The following is a 13,028-nucleotide window of genomic DNA, read 5'->3' as shown; positions in this document are numbered from 1 at the left end:
AGATGTAAGAGGCAGATGGGTTAAATTTTTCTTTTAATTGAGCACAGTCTTTTATTTGCCATATATGTTTCTTAAGTTATAAGGCAAAAAGGTATCTTGAATAAGAATCCTGCTCTTTGATGAATTAGAGCATATTTAGTCAAGAGAGAAGCAGTTCCAAAAAAAATCTTCAGAGAGAAATTTATTTTTGGGGAACTCTTCTTGCTGTTAACAAGAATAATAAGGTTGAGTGAATCATATAATGCAATTGGAGCCTGGTCCTGGCAATTATGCAGCCATTTACCCCTCAGTGACAACTTGGGAGCTAGAGTTTCAGCACATTTTGGGTGTTGATTTCTTACAGGGACATGTTTATGTTGCAGATGAAGCACAGGCTGCTTGGAAGGCTTCAGATGGTGCTAGTGGGTTGAGGATTAATGAGGTTAAATTAACTCAGTCACTTAATGCACATTTTATTGAAGTTCAAGCTGTTCAGCCTGTTGCAGTTAATATGAGTAGCCCAGAATGTTGCCAGTTAAATGTAAGTTACACATCAGGGATGCTAGGGTCATTATTGACAGGAAGAAAGCAGTTTTACTTGGTTATGGCATTTATCATACAGGCACTTTCATTTTTTTGAAATATCCATCTTTTCCTTCTCCAAGGTGTCTTTCATTTGGGAATTTGATTATTATCTAGGGCAGAATTTGATCTTAGCTGTAACTACTTTTGCCCTAATTTTGGAGAGTAAAATGCTGACTTAAAGACAAGTACAATGAATGAAATTTTTTTTCTCCCATGAGTAGTGCATATGAGGAAGATGTTGAGATAACTGTTTTTTCTTGAAACTTTACAATATCATAAAAACAATGTCCTGAAAAGTTCCTATGTTGAGGAGATACAAGTCAGATACATAAGGCAAAGCTCTGGCATCCATTTAATCACTAATTCGTTCATTCAGTGCTCATTGAGCACCTAATATGTGCTACCTCTTATGCTAGTGCTGGGGATACAATAGTTCTAGCTCCCTTAGAATTAGTGTGTTTACCAGCTTTTGCATTTAAGTATGCATATCTTATGTAATCAAGGGTTTTGTGATTTCCTGTAGTGCATCTATTGATACAATACTGACTTTAAGAAAATAATTTCCAGATGCTCATAAAGTAAATAAATTCCTAGGTGATAGAATCTAGTATTTATTTAAATTGTCTCACTTTTATTGTAGTTTGCAAAGGAGACCTAGAACCTCAGAAATTACCACAACCACCTCTACCAAAGTACCTTAAACATACACTTTGCTAACCTTTTGTGCAAGGTCCTATAGATTTCTCATAATGTATAGAATCTCATCACCTATACAATTTCCTGTAGGTCCACCTATCAATTGAAATGTTCCTTTTACTTTTAGGTCAAGCATAATGACATTGGAAAAAATAATGTAGATTGCATTTCCAGAAAAGAAACACACAGACCCTATACACACCCTACACACACACTGAATAAAAGTTTCATGGCAAGGCTCCAGAAGTTCATGTACATACTTGCCTTGTAAACTGCTGCACTGAACCTTAACACTTAACTCTAGGCACTAGCGCAGCTCTTCCCTGGTTTGGAAGTGGGGTTTTGTTATCCTTACTGAGAACAGGACACTGAGAAGTGGTTACTAGGGGGAAGAAACATTATAGTTGCCAACCACCACGTAGTTTTATTGTTCTCCTTGTGATTTCCACATAGTTATCTTCCAATAACCCTCCAGATTAAAGTTGCAAATGGTGTTTTTGTAATACAAGGTCTTATTAACTGCGAAGTGCTTTGTGAGCTCTTTAAAAAATGTACTTAAATGTGGCCCTTTAGGCATGTGGAGGTGGATGGAGGAGAGAGAGAAATTGTAAATAATATTATAGTGATAAAAAGTGGTATTTGAGAGAAAAGAAGTGAAAAAAGTGAAAAAAATATCTTCAGGAAAGACTTTAGGGAGGAAGAATTTGAGAAAGTCTTTGAAAAAATGGTCACCATTTATATAGGAGAGGCCAGCTTATACTAAGACAGTAGAAGAAAACTGGCTTATTTTTGGAAATAGTAAACAGAGTGCCTGGAATGTGGGGATACATGGGAGAGCTGAGACAACTGAAATTGGTTAGGTAGAGATTGTATTCAGTGGGAGTTGAAGGGGCATTTTCATGGAGAGTACAACCAAAATTAATAATTCTCAATGCTTCAGTCACTTCAGTTTATTTAAAATATCCAATTTTTAAAAATTGTGGTAAAAACACTTAACAAAATTTAATGTAATGATCATTTTAAGTGTACAGTTCAGTGGTGTTGAGTGTACATTCACCATCTGCAACCATCACTATCATCCATCTCCATAACCCTTTCTGTCTTGTAAAACTGAAACTTTATACCCATTAAACAACTCACCTTCAATCCTTCTCTTTTCCGTGTCAACCACCATTTTGCTTTCTATCTCTATGATTTTGACTACTCTTAAATATCTCATTTCACTTAGCATAATGTCCACATGGTTCATCCATATTGTAGCATATGCCAGAATTCCCTTTCTTTTTAAGGCCAAATAATATCCCACTATATGTATATACCATATTTTGCTTATCCATTCATCCTTCAATGGACTTGGTTTGTTTCCACATTTTAGCTATTGTGAATAATGCTACTATGAACATGGTAGTAGAAATATCCCTTTGAGACTCTGCTTTTAATTCTTTTGGGTGTAGACCCAGAAGTAGAATTGCTAGATTATATAGTAATTCCATTTTTTAATTTTTGAAGGAACTATCATATTGTTTTCCACAGTTGTTATACCATTTTACATTGGTTAGCAGTAGTGCACTAGTGTTCTAATTTCTCCACATTCTTACCAACCCTTGTTACTTTCTATTTTTTTTTATAGTAGCCATTCTAATGGCTGTGAGGTGGTATCTAATTATAGTTTTGATTTGCATTTCCATAATGATAAGAAATTTTGAACATTTTTTCATATGTTTATTGTCTATTTGTACATTTTCTTTGGAGAAATGTCTATACAAGTGTATTTTTGAGTTGGGTTGTTTTTTGTCATGAGTGTTAGGAGTTTTCTGTATATTCTAGATGTTAATCCCTTAACAGATGCAGGATTTGCATATGTTTTTCTCTCATTCTGTGGGTTGCCTTTTTACTCTATTATCTTCAATGCACAACTTAAAATATTTTTTCATGAAATCCTATTTGTCTATTTTTTCTTTTGTTGCCTATGCCTTTGGTGTCATATCTAAGAAGCTATTGTCCAATCTAATGTCATGAAGTCTTTGCTCTGTATTTTCTTCTAAATGCTTTACAGTTTTAGGTCTTATATTTAGGTTTGTTATCTTTTTGAGTTAATTTTTGCATATAATATTAGGTAGAGGATCACCTTTATTTGTTTATTTTATATGTGGATATCCAGTTTTCCCAATATCATTTGTTGAAAAGACTTTCCTTCTTGTTGGACAGTGGGTGCAGCCCACAGAGTGTGAGCTGAAGCAGGGCAGGGCAGGGCATTGCTTTACCTGGGAAGCACAAGGGGTCGGGGAATTCCTTTTCCTAGCCAAGGGAAGCCATGACAGATGGTACCTGGAAAATCAGGACACTCCCACCCTCCCTAATACTGCGCTTTTCCAATGATCTTAACAAATGGCATACCAGGAGATTATATCCCGCGCCTGGCTTGGCGGGTCCCACTCCCACGGAGCCTCGCTCACTGCTAGCACAGCAGTCCAAGATTGAACTGCAAGGCAGCAGCGAGACTCAGGGAGAGGCGTCCAACATTGCTGAGGCTTGAGTAGGTAAATAAAGTGGCCAGGAAGCTCAAACTAGGTGGAGCCCACCGCAGCCCACCTCTGTGGACTCGAACTGGGTGGAGCCCACCACTGCTCAACTCTGTAGACTCCATCTCTGGGGGCAGGACATAGCTGAACAAAAGGCAGCAGAAGCTTCTGAAGACTTAAACATCCCTGTCTGATAGCTTTGAGGAGAGAAGTGGTTCTCCCAGAACAGAATTTGAGATCTGAGAATGGACAGACTGCCTCCTCAAGTGGGTCCCAGATCGCCGAGTAGCCTAACTGGGAGACACCTCCCAGTTGGGGCTGATTGACACCTCATACAGCTGGGTGCCGCTCTGAGATGAAGCTTCCAGAGGAAGGATCAGGGAGCACATTTGCTGTTCTGCAATATTTGTTATTCTGCACCCTCTGCTGGTGATACCCAGGCAAACAGGGTCTGGAGTGGACCTCCAGCATACTCCAACAGACTTGCAGCTGAGGGTCCTGACTGTTAGAGGGAAAACTGACAAACAAAAAGGAATAGCATCAACATCAATGAAAAGGACATCCACACCAAAACCCCATTTGTAGGTCACCATCATCAAAGACCAAAGGTAGGTAAAACCACAAAGGTGGGGAGAAAACAGCAGAAAAGCTGAAAATTCTAAAAATCAGAGTGCCTTTTCTCCTCCAAAGGAACACAACTCCTTGCCAGCAACAGAACAAAGCTGGATGGAGAATCACTTTGATAAGTTGATAGAAGTAGGCTTCAGAAGATCAGTAACAATAAACTTCTCTGTGCTAAAGGAAGATATTTGAACTCATGGCAAAGAAGCTAACAACCTTGAAAAAAGATTAGATGAATGGCTAACTAGAATAAACAGTGTAGAGAAGACCTTAAATGACCTAATGGAGCTAAGAACCATGGAACAAGAACTACGCGATGCATGCACAAGCTTCAGCAGCTGATTTGATCAAGTGGAAGAAAGGGTATCAGTGATTGAAGATCAAATGAATGAAATGAAGTGAGAAGAGAAGTTTAGAGAGAAAAGAGTAAAAAGAAACAAACAAAGCCTCCAGGAAATATGGGACTATGTGAAAAGACCAAATCTATGTCTGATTGGTGTACCTGAAAGTGACGGGGAGAATGGAACCAAGCTGGAAAACACTCTTCAGGATATTATCCAGGAGAACTTCCCCAACCTAGCAAGGTAGGCCAACATTCAAATTCAGGAAATACAGAGAATACCACAAACATACTCCTTGAGAAGAGCAACTCCAATGACACACACTTGTCAGATTCACCAAGGTTGAATGAAGGAAAAAATGTTAAGGGCAGCCAGAGAGAAAAGTCGGGTTACCCACAAAGGGAAGCCCATCAGACTAACAGTGGATATATCAGCAGAAACTCTACAAGCCAGAAAAGAGTGGGGACCAATATTCAACATTCTTAAATAAAAGAATTTTCAAACCAGAATTTCATATTTAGCCAAACTAAGTTTCATAAGTGAAGGAAAAATAAAATCCTTTACAGATAAGCAAATGCTGAGAGATTTTGTCACCACCAGGCCTGCCTTACAAGAGCTCCTGGAGGAAGCACTAAACATGGAAAGGAACAACCGGTACCAATCACTGCAAAAACATGCCAAATTGTAAAGACCATCAATGCTATGAAGAAACTGCATCAACTAATGAACAAAATAACCAGCTAACATCATAATGACAGGATCAAATTCATACATAACAATATTAACCTTAAATATGATTGGGTTAAATGCTTCATTAAAAGACACAGACTGGCAAATTGGATAAAGAGTCAAGACCCATCAGTGTGCTGTATTCAGGAGAGCCAACTCACGTGCAGAGACACACATAGGCTCAACATAAAGGGATGGAGGAAGATCTACCAAGCAAATAGAAGAAAAAAAAAAAAAAAAAAAAAAAGCAGGGGTTACAATACTAGTCTCTGATAAAACAGACTTTAAACAACAAAGATCAAAAGAGACAAAGAAGGCCATTACATAGTGGTAAAAGGATCAATTCAACAGGAAGAGCTAACTATCCTAAATATATATGCACCCAATAAAGGAGCAACCAGATTAATAAAACAAGTCCTTAGAGACCTAAAAAGAGACTTAGACTCCCACACAATAATAATGGGACACTTTAACACACCACTGTCAACTTTAGACAGATCAATGAGACAGAAAGTTAACAAGGATATCCAGGAATTGAACTCAGCTCTGCACCAAGCAAACCTAATAGACATCTACGGAACTTTCCACCCCAAATCAACAGAATATACATTCTTCTCAGCACCACATCACACTTATTCCAAAATTGACCACATAGTTGGAAGTAAAGCACTCCTCAGCAAATGTAAAAGAACAGAAATTATAACAAACTGTCTCTCAGACCACAGTGCAATCAAATTAGAACTTAGGATTAAGAAACTCACTCAAAACCGCTCAACTACATGAAAACTGAACAACTTGCTCCTGAATGACTACGGGTAAATAAAAAAATGAAGGCAGAAATAAAGATGTTCTTTGAAACAAAGAACAAAGATACAACATACTAGAATCTCTGGGACACACTTAAAGCAATGTGTAGAGGGAAATTTAGAGCACTAAATGCCCACAAGAGAAAGCAGGAAAGATCTAAAATCAACACCCTAACATCACAATTAAAAGAACTAGAGAAGCAAGAGCAAACACATTCAAAAGCTACCAGAAGGCAAGAAATAACTAAGAGAAGAACTGAAGGAGATAGAGACACACAAAAGAAACCCTTCAAAAAATGAATCCAGGAACTGTTTTTTTGAAAAGATCAACAAAATTGATAGACCGCTAGCAAGACTAATGAAGAATAGAAGAAGAATCAAATAGACACAATAAAAAACTGATAAAGGGGATATCATTAAAGATCCCACAGAAATACAAACTACCATCAGAGAATACTATAAACACCTCTAAGCAAATAAACTAGAAAATCTAGAAGAAATGTATAAATTCCTGAACACATACACCCTCCCAAGACTAAACCAGGAAGAAGTTGAATCCCTGAGTATACCAATAACAGTCTCTGAAATTGAGGCAATAATTAATAGCCTACCAACCAAAAAAAGTCCAAGACCAGACAGATTCACAGCTGAATTGTATCAGAGGTACAAAGAGGAGATGGTATCATTCCCTCTGAAACTACTCCAACCCATAGAGAAAGAGGGAATTCTCCCTAACTCATTTAATGAGGCTAGCATCATCCTCGTACCAAAGCCTGGCAGAGATACAACCAAAAAAGAGAATTTTAGACCAATATCCCTTATGAACATTGATGCAAAAATCCTCAGTAATATACTGGCAAACCGATTCCAGCAGCACATCAAAAAGCTTATCCACCAAGATCAAGTAGACTTCATCCCTGGGATGCAAGGCTGGTTCAACATATGAAAATCAATAAAAGTAATCCATCACATAAACAGAACCAAAGACAAAAACCACATGATTATCTCAATAGAGGCAGAAAAGGCCTTTGACAAAATCCAACAGTCCTTCATACTAAAAACTCAATAAACTAGGTATCAATGGAATGTAACTCAAAATAATAAGAGCTATTTATGAGAAACCTACAGCCAGTATCATACTGAATGGGCAAAAACTGGAAGCATTCCGTTTGAAAACTGACACTAGACAGGGCTGCCATCTCTCACCACTCCTATTCAACATAGTGATGGAAGTTTTGACCAGGGCAATCAGGCAGGAGAAAAAAATAAAGAGTATTCAATTAGGAAAAGAGGAAGTCAAATTGTCCCTGTTTCCAGATGACATATTTAGAAAACCCCATTATCTCAGTCCAAAATCTCCTTAAGCTGATAAGCAACTTCAGCAAAGTCTCAGGATGCAAAATCAATGTGCAAAAATCACAAGCATTCCTATATACCAATAACAGACAGACAGACAAATCATGAGTGAACTCTCATTCACAACTGCTTCAAAGAGAATAAAATACATAGGAATCCAACTTACAAGGGATGTGAAGGAACTCTTCATGGAGAACTACAAACCACTGCTCAACGAAATAAAAGAGGACACAAACAAGGGGAAGAACATTCCATGCTCATGAACAGGAAGAATCAATACTGTGAAAATGGCCAAACTGCCCAAAGTAATTTATAAATTGAATGCTATCAATTTATAAATTGAATGACTTTCTTCACCGAATTGGAAAATACTACTTTAAATTCCTATGGAACCAAGAAAGAGCCCATTGCCAAGACAATCCTAAGCAAAAAGAACAAAGCTGGAGGCATCATGCTACCTGACTTCAAACTGTACTACAAGGCTACAGTAACCAAAGCAGCATGGTACTGGTACCAAAACAGAGATATAGACCAATGGAACAGAACAGAGGCCTCAGAAATAATACCACACATCTACAGCCATCTGATCTTTGACAAACCTGACAAAAACAAGAAATGGGGAAAGGATTCCCTGGTTAATAAATGGTGCTGGGGAAACTGGCTAGCCATAAGTAGAAAGCTGAAACTGGATCCCTTTCTTACACCTTATACAACAATTTATTCAAGATGGATTAAAGACTTAAATGTTAGACCTAAAACCATAAAAACTCTACAAGAAAACCTAGGCAAGACCATTCAGGACATAGGCATGGGCAAGAACTTCATGACTAAAACCCCAAAAACAGTGGCAACAAAAGCCAAAATAGACAAATGGGATTTAATTAAACTAAAGAGCTTCTGCACCGCAAAAGAAACTACCATCAGAGTAAACAGGTGTCCTACAGAATGGGACAAAATTTTTGCAATCTACCCATCTGACAAAGGGCTAATATCCAGAATCTACAAATAACTTAAACAACTTTACAAGAAAAAAAATCACACAATCCCATCAAAAAGTGGGTAAAGGATATGAGTGGACACTTTTTAAAAGACGACAAGACATGTACACAGCCAACAAACACATGAAAAAAAATGCTCATCATCACTGATCATCAGAGAAATGCAAATCAAAACCACAATGAGTTACCATCTCACACCAGTTGGAATGGTGATCATTAAAAAGTCAGGAAACAACATGTGCTGGAGAAGATGTGGAGAAATAGAAACACTTTTACACTGTTGATGGGACTGTAAACTAGTTCAACCATTGTGGAAGACAGTGTGGCAATTACTCAAGGATCTAGAACCAGAAATACCATTTGACTCAGCCATCCCACTTCTGGGTATATACCCAAAGGATTATAAATCATGCTGCTAAAAAGACACATACACACATATGTTTATTGTGGCACTATTCACAATAGCAAAGACTTGGAACCAACCCAAATGTCCATCAATGATAGACTGGATTAAGAAAATGTGGCATGTATACACCATGGAATACTATGCAGCCATAAAAAGGATGAGTTCATTTCCTTTGTAGGGACATGGATGAAGCTGGAAACCATCATTCTCATCAAACTATGGCAAGGACAGAAAACCAAACACAGCATATTCTCACTCATAGGTGGGAATTGAACAATGATAACACTTGGACATAGGGTGGGGAACATCACACACTGGGGCCGGGAGAGGGGAGGGACAGCATTAGGAGAAATACCTAATGTAAATGACAAGTTAGTGGGTGCAGCACACCAACGTGGCACATGTATACATATGTAACAAACCTGCACATTGTGCACATATACCCTAGAACTTGAAAGTATAATTATAAAACAAAAACTGTCCTTTCTCCATTAAATATTCCTGGAACCCTCATCAAAAATTATTTGACTGTATATGAAAGGGTTTATTTCTGGGCTTTCTATTCTATTTCATTGGTTTGTATATTAGTCCATTCTCACACTGCTATGAATAACTGTCTGATACTGGGTAATTTATAAAGTAAAGAGGTTTAATTGACTCACAATTCCACATGGCTGGGAGGCCTCAGGAAACTTACAAACATGGCACAGGATGAAGGGGAAGCAAAGCATCTTCTTCACAAGGTGGCAGAAGAATTAATGCAGGAGGAACTACCAAACACTTATACAACCATTAGATCTCATGAGAACACCATGAGAGAAACTTCCCGTACTATTGAGTTACCTCCAGGTGGTATCTTCTTTGACAATTGAGGGTAATGAGGTTAAGGTAATTACAATTCAAGATGAAATTTTGGGTGGGGACACAGTCAAATGGTATCAGTTTGTATAACTGCCTTTACGCTGGTGCCATACTGTTGTGATTACTGTAGCTTTGTAGTATGTTTTCAAATAAAAAAAAGTCTTTTGGCTTTGTTGTTTTTCAAGATTATTTTAAATATGTGGGGTCCCTTGAGATTCCATGTAAGTCTTAGAATGAGTTTTTCTATTTCTTCAAAAGATGTCATTGAGATTTTGGTAGGAATTGCATTGAATGTGTAGATTGCTTTGGGTACCATTGACATCTCAACAATATTAAGTCTTTTAATCCATGAACATAAGATGTATTTTCTTGCATTTATATTTTCTTTATTTCAGCAATATTTTGTAGTTATTGTACATGTCTTTCACCTCCTTGGTTAATCCTAAGTATTTTGTCCTTTTGGATGCTATTATAAAGAGAATTGTTTTTATAATTTCCTTTTCATATTATTAATTGTTAGTGTATAGAAATGCAATGACTTATGTTGACTTTGTATCCTAACATTTTGGTGAATTCATTATTAGTACTAACAGTTTTGTTTGTGGAATATATAGGGCTTTTTACATATAGGATCATATTATCTGAAAGCAGAGATAATTTTGCTTCTTTCTTTCCAATTTAGAAGGCTTGTATCCCTTTTTTTCTTACTTAATTGCTCTGATTAGAATTTTCAGTACACCGTTGAATAGATGTTGAATGGCAAAAGTGGACATCCTTGCTTTGTTCTTCTCAGAGGAAAAGCTTTTGACCTTATGATTCTTGCTATGGGTTTTTCATATGTGGCTTATATTATTTTGATGTAGTTTTTTATTCCTAGTTTTTTTTAGTATTATGAGAATATTGAATTTTATCAAATGATTTTTCTGCATGAATTGAAATGACCATTTGTGATTTTTTTCCTTCATTTTGTTTATGTGGTGTATTGCATTCATTGATTTTCATGTGTCAAACCATCTTTGCATTCCAGGAATAAATCCCACTTGGTAATGGTATATAATCCTTTCAATTTGCTGCTAAATTTGGTTTCTGGTATTTTATTGAGGACTTTTGCAACCGGTGTTCATAAGGGATATTGGTCTGTAGTTTTCATTTTTTAATATAATATTTTTGTAGAGACAGGTTCTCACTACATTACCCAGACTGGTTTTGAACTTCTGGGCTCAAGGAATCCTCCCACCTCAGCCTCCTAAAGTGCTGAGATTACAGATATAAACCACCATGCCCAGATGGTGTTTCTTTTCTTATAGTATCTTTGTCTGGCTTTGGTGTCAGGGTAATGCTGTGTTCATATAATGAGTTAGGAAATGTTTCATTATCTTTAATTTTTTGGAATAGTTTGAGAAGGATTGGTGTTCTTCCTTATATTTTTGGTAGAACTCACTAATGAAAACATCAAGTCCATCTGATTTTTTGGGGGAAATTTTTTATGAATTCAATCTTTTTACTAGTTATAAATCTATGTATATTTCTTCATGATTTACTCTCTCAGTATATCTTTGTTTCTAGAAATGTGTCAGTTTCATCTAGGTTATGCAATTTGTGTACAATTGTTCATATTACTGTCTACTCATATTTCTGTGGAATAGGTACTATTATTCCCACTTTAATTCTGGTTTAAGTAATTTTAGTCTTCTCCCTTTTTCTTAATCTATCTAGCTAAATGTTTGCCAATTTTGTTGATCTTTTCAAATAATTAACCCTTAGTTTCATTGATCTTTTCTATGTTTTTCTATTCTGTATTTTATGTATCCTGTAATCTTTATTATTTCCTTCCTTTTGCTAGCTTTGGATTTTGCTTGTTGTTCTTTTTTTAGTTCCTTAAGTTATACAGTTAGGTTTCAGATTTGAGATCTTTATTGTGTTTTAATGTAGGTATAGCTATCAATCTCTGTGTTAGCACTGCTTTTAATGTGTTCATAAGCTTTGGTACATTGTGTTTTCATTTTCATTTCTCCCTAATTATTTTCTAATTTCTCTGGAGATTTCTTCTTTCATTCATTGGTTAAGAGTGTGTCATTTAATTTATGCAATTTTGTGCATTTTTCATTGTTATTGTGTTACTGGTTTTTACTTCTTTTACTAGTTTTACTTCTGATTTTTTTTTTTATTATTATACTTTGAGTTCTAGAGTACATGTGCACAATGTGCAGGTTTGTTACATATGTATACATGTGCCATGTTGGTGTGCTGCACCCATTAACTCGTCATTTACATTAGGTATATCTCCTAATGCTATCCCTCCCCTCTCCCCCTACCCTTTGACAGGCCCTTGTGTGTGATGTTCCCCACCCTGTTATTGATTTCTAACTACATCCCATTGTAGTTAGAGAAGATAGTTTATCTGGTATCTATTAAAAATCTATTGAAATTTTATTTGTGGTCTAACATATGGTCTATTCTAAAAAAAAAAAATCACATGTGCACTTGAGAAGAAGGTATATGCTGTTTTGCAGAGAGAGTTCTGTATATTTCTGTTAAATCTAATTGATTTATTGCACTGTTTAAGTCCTCTGTTGTCTTGCTTATCTTCTGCTCTGTTGTCTATCCATTTTTGAGAATGGGACATTGAAGTCTCCAACTATTACTGTAAAACTGTCTATTTCATTTTTTAATTCTGTCAGTTTTTGCTTGAGATATTTTGATGGTATGTTACTAGGTGAGTAAATGTTTATAATTTTTACATCTTCTTGCTGTATTGAACTTTTTCATCAATATTTAATGTCCTTCTTTTTCTCTTATAACCTTTCTTAAAAAAATTTAAAGTCTATTTTCTCTGATATTAGTATAGCCACTTCTGCTTTCTTTGGTAATTATTTGCATGGTATATCTTTTATGCTTCCATTTTCAAACTATTTGCGTCTTTGGATCAAGTGAGTCTTTGCATATAATTGGATCATGTTTTTCTTTTCTTATCCATCCTGCCGATCTTTTTTTTTTGATTGGAGAGTTTAATCCATTTACATTTCAAATATTTATTAATAATGAATAACTTACTTCTGTCATTTGCTATTTATTTTTTTCTATGCCTTGTAGCTTCCATGCCTCTTATTTTTGACACACCTGCACTT

The sequence above is a fragment of the Piliocolobus tephrosceles genome, chromosome 11 (genome assembly GCF_002776525.5).
Source record: "Piliocolobus tephrosceles isolate RC106 chromosome 11, ASM277652v3, whole genome shotgun sequence".
NCBI classification, from domain to species: domain Eukaryota; kingdom Metazoa; phylum Chordata; class Mammalia; order Primates; family Cercopithecidae; genus Piliocolobus; species Piliocolobus tephrosceles.
This window is presented reverse-complemented; position numbering follows the sequence as displayed.